This window comes from Microtus oregoni, unplaced genomic scaffold (assembly GCF_018167655.1).
Source record: "Microtus oregoni isolate MIOR12 unplaced genomic scaffold, Mior012 000013F_ref0000133, whole genome shotgun sequence".
In the NCBI taxonomy this organism is placed as follows: domain Eukaryota; kingdom Metazoa; phylum Chordata; class Mammalia; order Rodentia; family Cricetidae; genus Microtus; species Microtus oregoni.
Window position 1 is genome coordinate 8779903 of NW_024543072.1, and position 9290 is coordinate 8789192.

General features: G+C 46.6%; 1 pseudogene; it reads right to left on the bottom strand.

Annotated features, from left to right (window-relative positions):
- Nucleotides 1-1227: 1227 nt before the first annotated feature.
- Nucleotides 1228-1822, bottom strand: LOC121455359 (annotated as a pseudogene).
- Between the last annotated feature and the right edge of the window lie 7468 nt (nt 1823-9290).

A 9290-nucleotide genomic window follows, 5' to 3' on the forward strand; every position in this document is an offset into this window, starting at 1 on the left:
CAAGGACAATTTGTGGGAACATCTTCTTGGACTCTGTGGGTTTTGAAGATCAAACCTTGGGTCTTTAGGGCAAGTGGCTGAACCAGCTGAGCCATCTTTCTGGCCCAAACTGAGGTTCTTTGTCTTTCCCCCTAGGACTGCAAATATGTGTCACAACATGTCTGACACCTCACGGTTGTGGTGCTGGGCTGCGAGCCCAGGCGCTGTGCATACATTCACAAATAAAGATTTAGCTCAATACTAAGAACATTTGTTTTCGCAGAGGACCGAGACTTAGTTCCCAGCACCTTCATGGTAGTTGACAACTTTCTGTAATTACAGGGAACTCAATGCCTTGTGATTTTTTTTTTCTGAGAAAAATTTTTATTGGCCTTTTGGATACAATTTATTTGCCAGGTGATGTGGGAGTCTTCTGTTTTGTGTTGATTTCATTGGTTAAATAAAGAAACTGCCTTGTGATGGAGGAAGGTCATTGGTTAATTATAATAAAGAAACTGCTTGGCCTCATAGGTTAAAACATAGGTGGGTGGAGTAAACAGAACAGAATGCTGGGAGGAAGAGGAAGTGAGCTCAGACTCGACAGCTCTGCTCTCTGGAGCAGAGACGCCATGCTCCCCTCTCCTGGGCAGACGCGATAGCTCTGCTCTCTGAGGCAGACGCGATCAAGCTCCGGCCCAGGATGGACGTAGGCTAGATTCTTCCCGGTAAGTGCATCTTGGTGCTACACAGTTTATTAGAAATGGGTTGATCGGGATATCAGAATTAGCTGAGAAGAGGCTAGATATAACGGGCCAAGCAGTGTTTAAAAGAATACAATTTGTGTGTTGTTATTTCGGGGCATAAGCTAGCCAGGCGGCCGGGGTGCTTTGGATGCAGCCCCGTCGCTCCTATTACAACAGCCTTGGCCCTTTGATAGGATAGAAAATTAGGTAGGCAGAGTAAACAGAACAGAATGCTGGGAGAAAAGCTGAGTCAGGCAGTCGCCATGATTCTCCCACTCCAGACAGATGCAGGCTAAGATCTTTCCTGGTAAGCCAGCTCGTGGTGCTACATGGAATATTAGAAATGGGTTAGATCAATATGTAAGAGCTAGCCAATAAGAGGCTAAAACTAATGGGCCAAGCAGTATTTAAAAGAATACAGTTTCTGTGTAATTATTTCGGGGCATAAGCTAGCCATGCGGGAGCCAGGGCAGCCAGAATGCAGCCCACCACAGCTCATACAACATCATATCCCATCATATTTCTGTGGGAACCAGATCATGGCTTCCTCTTTGCTGATTCTGTGTTTGACCCCAATGCAGCCTGTCCTGCACTTCTTGTCTGCAATTCTGAAACCTGGCCTGCCCAGCACCACGTAGAAGTCCAGGCCGTAGATCCCAATGCTTGGATCATATCTGATGCCCAGGTCAATGTGTTGTTGAATCCCAAAGCTGAAGTTCCCAGTACGAGAAGTTATTTTTCCGAAACTCATCCTCCTGAACCTTCAGGCCTTTCTCCAGAGTTTCTTCTGCCTTGGCTCCACGGACAGTGCAGTGAACAGCAATCTTCTCCTTTCTCCTGATGACGAAGGGCCTGATGGTGTACTTAGCTTTGGAAAAGACAGGTGTCTAGCCTGTGAGCTGCTCCAACACCTTGGCTGCTGGGGTCAGCCTGTCTCCGCTCTCCCCAACACAGATATTGAGGCAGAGCTGGTGGATTTGAAGTTTGATTTGCTTCAAAGTTGCTGTCCTATTTCTCACCAAGATAAGCACAGTGGTGATCTTGTATACAATGGACAATCCCCCGCTCCAAGTGAGATGTCTGAACAAGTTGGGGACCATTTTTTTTTATATATGGGTTATTATCTGTCTTTGATGACCAGATGAAATTTATGGTCCGTTGAAAGGAAAAACAAGTTTAACTTATATAAGTGAGTTTGAAGAACAAAACAATAAGAATGATTGGCAAATTGGGTCACCCTCAGAGTCAGAGCAACTTCTAAGAAGTGTGGCCAACAACACACACAGTAGCATCTAAAGAAAAAAGAATCAGCTGGGCGGTGGTGGCACACACTTTTAATCCCAGCACTATGAGGCAGAGACAGGTGGATCTTTGTGAGTTCAAGGCCAGCCTGGTCTACAAGAGCTAGTTCCAGGACAGGCTCCAAAAGTCACAGAGAAACCCCGTCTCGAAAAACCAATAAATAAACAAATAAATACGAAAAAGAAAAAAGAAAGCGAGAATAGCTGGTTCCAGCTTAACCAGTCTTTTAAAAAGCCTCCAATTAACTATAAAGTCAGAGAGTTGACTTTCTGTCACCAGGAAAAACAATTTAAAAGTTTAAAATATTTGTTTTGGGTCATAGAAATTGTATTTTTGTTTTTGAGATTTACTTTGTGTGCATATGGGTGTCTTGCCTGTATATACGTCTGTACAGTGCTTAAAGACACGGGAAAGGGGGCTGGAGCCCCTAGAAATTGGAGTTACAAATGCTTTATAGATGCTATGTGGGTCCTAGGGATTGAACTTAGGTTTTCTGAAGAATAGTTAGTACTTTTAACCACCAAACTATTTTTAGCCCCCTTTCTTTTTGAAACAAGTGTTTGTGTATCCCAGAATAGCTTAGAACTCCCTATATATCAGATTTACTGTGTAGCACAGATGACCTTGAACTTTTGATCCTTCTGCTTCTACTTCCTGAGTGCTGGTTTGCACCATCATACTTGATCTATGCAGTGCTGTGGGTTGAATTTAGGGCATTGCATGTAGCAGGAAAACAATGCCAACTGAGCTATATCCCCAGCACACAGACTGTGTTTTTAAAGGGTCATTTGCTCTGTTTTTTGGACCTTCAGAAAGGCCAAAAGTAGTTAGGAGTGCTTGGTTGAACAAAACTGCTTCCATCCTGCAGTGTCAGGAAGTGAAAAGAGTGAGAGAGGACAGGGCTTGGGGTACCACTATCTCTTTCAAAGCACACCCTCACTGGCCTTCCACTAACCATACCCCACCTCTATTTTCCAGCAGCACCACAGGAGGGCTGTGCTTGCTGTCCACAGCAAGTGGAGTGACCAGGGGAGACATGATCCTCCATCTGTATTTTTGGATCTACTGCCGCGCGGCTTCTGATTTTGAGTCTATGTCTGTCTTTTTGTTCTTGTATATTTTCAGTTCTACACCACAGTGGTGGTGAGAGCACCTGCTTCTGGTTTTGAGTTTATGTCTGTCTCTTTGTATTTTTTGTTTTTGTATGTCGGTTTGTCTTTGTTAAAATCCACCTGCAGAAATTCAGAACCTGGCACCGGCCCCCTGGCCATCATCAGTTCACCCGTGATTCCGAAAGTAGCCCCACTGCTGGAGGAGGTGGTGGCTGCCCATCCCCGAGCCTTTTGTCTTCTCTCTTTCCTGTACAGGAATGAAAAAAACCCAGAATCCAGGCACATCTGGTTCTTCCTGATATCCAGCCGAGCATGACAGACTTCTCCCTCCTCCTCCCCCAGAGGAAGCACTTCATTCCTGAGGAGCCCTGCTGGTCGGGCCCTAGCCCTGTTCTTGGGACTCTCAGGCCATGACCAAGCTTATAGAATCTGTTCTGGTTATTCATTGGCCCATTTGGGATGATTGCCAGCAGTTCTTACAGGTGCTCCTAACCACAGAGGGAAAAAGAATGTCCCAGGAGCTGACAGCAGGCCAACCCAATCACCGGACAAGATAGAGGATGGGACTTCAATACTCCAGCTGGTAGGGAGCAGATCCATCTTTATTGCCAGAGTCCAGTTGGCGGGTCTAAAAAAAGGAGGGGGGGGTTGCAAAGCACCCCACTAATTTGCTAATTTGGCTAAGGTAAGAGCAATAGTACAAAGGTCTGATAGTACTCCTACAGGATTTTTAGAAAGACTATTTGAGGGTTACAGGATGTAAACCCCTTTTGATCCCATGGCAGCAGATCACCAAGCCAATGTAGTGATGTCTTTTATAGGCCAGTCAGCATCCGATATTCGTAGCAAGTCGCAGAGAATGGTGGGACTGCAGAGATGCTCCCTCCAGGACTTAGTAAAGGGAAAAAAATTAGACAGATAGGGAGGCAGAGACTGCGCACCTCAGACAGAGCAGCCCCCGAGTGGCCCAATGCAGACTTCAGTGAGCAGCCCTACAGGACTTTGGGCTGGAGACACTTCCCAAAGCAGCTGCTGAGCAGAAGCAGGTCGGAAAACGGCACCGAGCACAGCCGGCTACTGAAGTGATGCTCTGCCCACCTGAGAGGCCTATGCAGCAGCCACAGTGACAGTACTGAAATTCCCCCCCTTGTTTATACTGTACACCCAGGTGTCCAGTGTCCGATTCTGGGGTGTACGGGGGGGGGGGGGAGGAGTTCCCCTTCGCTATGTCTAAAGCATTTGACTATGGACACAAGGATGGCTGATTATTCCTGAGTGTCCCACACTTTTATTAGAAAAAGACCTGTTGGAGACTTTGACTTCCCCTACTGTTCTCCAGGGCTGTAAAGAATAGCAGGCTGCTCTCTGCCTTTGCCGTGCCCACCTCGCTGAGGAAGGCTCTGCAGCCACGGCCGGCTGAATCCTCCTCCCAGCTGCCTTGGTCAAAGCCCAAGCTTGGGAACTCTGCTTACAGCTACCTGCCCAGGCAGGTAGCAACTGACTGAAGCGAGGAGGGGCCCAATTCCAATCAGCCTTCCCAAGCTGCTTGCAAGTTTCACAGAGAACAACTGCCCCCAGCTCCCAGACCGCAACTGTGGAAAGCTTAGGGTTCAGCAATGCCCAAGCAGAGCCGGTTTTGGTGGTGTGTGCCACCAGTAGGATTTGCTGAAGAAGACAGGGCAGCAATGGTGAATGACCTGAGCAGCCTTCTTAAAGGGACATCGGCCGGATGGCAGAGAAGCTTTTTCTTACCAGGACTAAGAAGATCAAAGAAGAAATCTTCTCGAGGTTTGGCCTGCCCAAGGTAATCGGAATTGATGGTAAAACGGCCTTGTTGCCCAAAAAAGTCAGGACATGGGTAAGACTGGGAAAATTACATTGTACATACAGACCCCAGAGTTCAGAACAGGTAAAAAGGATAAACAAAACCAAACTGGCCTTTGGAATCTGCTCCTTCCCCTAGCCCTGTTCTGTGTGCAAAACACCCCATCTCAGCTTGGACTAACCCCCTATGAGATCCAATATGGGGGACCCCCCTCTTAGTTTCCTAAGGCCCCTCATGACCCATTTGCTCACAAACCCGATCTGCAGGTGTGGTTAAAGGCTCTCCAGATCTCCAAGCCCAGACGTAGGGACCCCTGGCCACCCTGACACCTGAAAATCTCGCATTCGTTCCAGAATTGACGCCTGGGGTATATCCGGAGGGACATGAGGAAAGCTACAGCACCCCACAGCCAGAACAGACTAGTAGCAGGGCTAGCCTCCTGGGATATCCCCCCTCCCCCACAGCTGCCCCTGGAGGCTGGCAAAAGATTTTCCCCTGGAAAAAATATTTAAACACGGGGGTTCAGACATCTCCCCCACTTGTCTCCCAGGGGCGAGAAGCGGGACTGTTTCCATGGGTGTCGGGAAGGACTTGGGACATAAAATGGTATTTATCTGACCAGAGCCTGCTGCTGCCGGCCGGACTAGACCCTCCCTAAAGGGGCCCTAGCTATCCCTGCTGCTGTCCGCTGGACTAAGCTACTCTCCCCGCTTCTCTGCTGGCACCTCCCAACACCAGCCCGGGCACCCGGAAATCTCACACCCATTCCAGGTTGGCGATTCTGTGTACGTTCGGAGACACCGGTCCCAGAACCTTGAACCTCGCTGGAAGGGACCCTACACCTACTGCCCTCAAAGTGGACGGTATTGCAGCCTGGATCCATGCATCTCATGTCAAGCCTGCACCTCCACAGGACCTTCCAAATGAAAACTTCAGTGTACCCAAAATCCTCTCAAGGAGGCCTGACTCTGCCAGGCTTGCTGATCTTTGCCCTGATCCTCAGGACTTAACCTGGACCCTAACTAACTTTGAGACTGGGCAAGCCTTAAAGCTAGCCACTGAAGTTCATCCCCTGAATACCTGGTTCCCCCAGCTAACTTTTGACCTGTATGTTTTAGCAAAAGCCTCTTGGAAGGATACTGAGCAAACCCCCGGAAACCTTTATCCTGTATGCAAATATTCTGAATGATATATTTGTCAGGGAGAAAAAGCAATATGGGGGGGGGGGCTTAAAGTATTTTATTGTGCTGCCTAAAAATGTAAAACCAATGTCAATGTCTCCTGGTTGAGGGTTAACAAAAAGGACTTAGTCTCTTTCACCCGTGAAATCGAGAAAAACAAAAAGAGCTAACCAGTTAACAGGCAATACTTGGGGTTTATAGTTGTATGATCCAGGAAGGAAAGACATAGGGATTCTGTTCACCCTGTGAGTTGTTGTAACACCTCCAATGACCATAGTACTAGGGCCCAACTTGGTATTACCTGACCAGGGCCAGCTAGCCCCTGCTGAGGTAGCTCCCCTTGCCAGGGCCCTGGGCCTCACTCCTAGTCCCAAGAACCCTTCTGCAACCCCTGCTTCACTGCTGGCAAACTCTAATACAGGGCAGTGACTGTTTAGCCTTTTCTTTGCTAAATAGTACTGACCCCAGCTTGACACAGTCTTGTTGGCTATGCTTGTCAGCAGGACCTCCCTAATATGAGGAAACAGCACTGGTTTGCTAATTTTGGTGTACAGATCTAATTGGTCCTCCAAATTTACTAATATCTCAAGATTGAGATATTTGACCAAATAAGAGGAGAGAATGTAAGACTTTAAGACAATCCTGAAGCCATTTTTGACAATTCTGAATCCTCTCAGCCTCTGTGCCATAGTGCTTCCCCTCCTCCCCTGGGAACCAAGGACCTAACAGCTACACTCGCACGTATTCAGTTCCTGAACAATTACTCATATACGTATGTTTTGGTTCGGTCCCCTGGGAAATGGGGTTAAAATGACCTCTTACCTCATCTGATCTGGCAACAGCTCTCCAGTCAATTATTGGTAATAGCCCTTTCAAATAAGCCAATCAGAATAGTCAAAGAACAACCCCCCTTGCATCTGTGGTCCCTTTAAAAGTAGACTGTACCAGCTATTCGAGGTCCCTCGGCTTCCCAAATGCTGGGGGACCCCGTCATGACAGAATTAATAAAATCCTCATGCTTTTGCATCGGCTGTGGTGTGTGAGATGGTCTCTGGGGGCGACTCCTTCTCGGTGTTTGGACGCTAGAGTCCAACAAGGCTCGGGTTATAAGTGGGACACAATCGCAGAAAAAACCAGATTTTAGTTGGTAGGTGTCCTGGATCCAGGAGAGTTGATACCAATAGTGAAGTCCCAGGAGCTGGTGCAGGTGTTGACATTGTCTGGAGAGCTCTTTATAAGTTGGTCTTGGCCCAGACAGCAGGAGTGACCTGTAAAATATGCTTGAAAATTGGTGGGGTTAAAATAAGTTCTTGATCCTGTTAGGTTTTACCAGACCTGATTTTTGATAGCAGCAGAATTTTTTCACAGGAACCTGTAGGTACCTGTAAAGCAACTGGAACAGATTTACATGTTGGTGTCATAGCAAAAAGCTAATGCTTTAGGTTAAAAGATATGAACATTTTATAAGACAATTAAAGGGAATTGGAAACTCTGAACCTCTGAAGATACATCTGAAATCTGTTAGTCCTGGACTATAAAGCCTGTTAAAGAGGCACACCTGTCTGTATTTTAACAGGAAACTTAGCAGATATCGTAATAAGTTACCAGTACCTTAAGTCATCAAATGCCATTAGACAGATCTAAGGGGGATAAATGAGCAGAAATGAGACAGCTATTTTAGCTACACAGGCAATCCCAAGTCTCTCCTTAGTCTTTGGAGAGCTAGAAACAGTGTTTGCTGTTAGCTTCTGAGTACAAGAGGCCCGGAGATTTTCCTGTGGGGGGAAGATTTAGACTACCTGTCTTGGCAGGATGAGAAGATCCATTCCCCAGGTGGTATTCAGAAGAATACTGGCTAAAGAGGTGGAAGGCCGCTTTTTACTGTGTGGGTAGCTTTGCCAAACCCAAAGGCAAGCCTCAAGGCGAAGGTCTTTTGTCACCACGTATCTTCTTGGAGGAGCTAAAGGATGCTGTGGGAGCTGGCATGTCTCTGTCTTAGAAGCTCTTTTGTTAAATGCCATACTCTCAGATCTCTAAAGGCACTTGAGTATTCCATACCATTACCTGTTATATTTAAACTGGACATATGAGCTAAATTTAGACATGTATTTTACCCAATTAGTTATAGCTTACCAATGTTAGTAAATGTAGGAAGATTAAAATATTTTAATAAGTTAAAGAATACTAACACACATGGGTACTCTTACCCAAGACGGTGGTGAGGTCAAAATGGTGGTTACCCACGTGTTTGTATTTTTCCAGAGCTGTTGTAATCTGGAGTTATAAGATTTACTGATTTTAAAACAAGCACACATGCACCCAGAAACATAAAGCAAGCATACTATGAAAACACACCCATATACTTACACAGACATTCTGTGGCCACATTATTCTAACAGGCAGACAAATAAAATACTTTTAGACAAGCAGCAGAAATCAGGGAAGCACAGAGGTGGTTGCGTTAAGGACCAGATTAGTAGACACTGTAAGAGGAAACAACAATAAAGAAGGAACACCTGTAGAGTTTTAGAAAGGATGGGGAAGAGGGATCCAGATGCAGTGTAGAGAACAAACAGCTGGAGAAGTAGGGAGGGCAGTGTGGAATAGGAGTCACCCAAGATTGGGTCCTGTCATTGGTGCTTGTGAAGGGGGACATGTGGGGGCCAGCCATGATAAGCTAAATACGAACAGATCACCCAAAGGAAGGTCTTTACTTCCAACCATTATCACCTGCCAGAGTAGGACTCAGCCATTTGATAAGTTTAATGGAGGCCTGAGTCTCATTAGTTTATCCTGAAGCAATACCTGGTTGCAGGAAGAACCACAAACTGAGATTACCCGACCACCACCCAAGAACAGACCATCCAAAGGAAATGCCTAATGTTCCAAGTTCCAACCACTGTAGATAAGGATCACCTGCCAGCACACACTCACCAGGACACCCCTAGACAAATGTCAGCCAATCAGCGGCCCTGAACCTCAGAAACCCCTCACCCCAACCTTTACTAGTATAAAAACCCAACTCTAACTGAGCTCTGGGCTCTCCGTTTATTCCAACACATTGGACATGTGGAGAGACCGACTTTCCAAACTTGCATAAAATAAAGGCTCTTTGCTTTTACATACGGGACTTGTTCTCCTTGTTGGC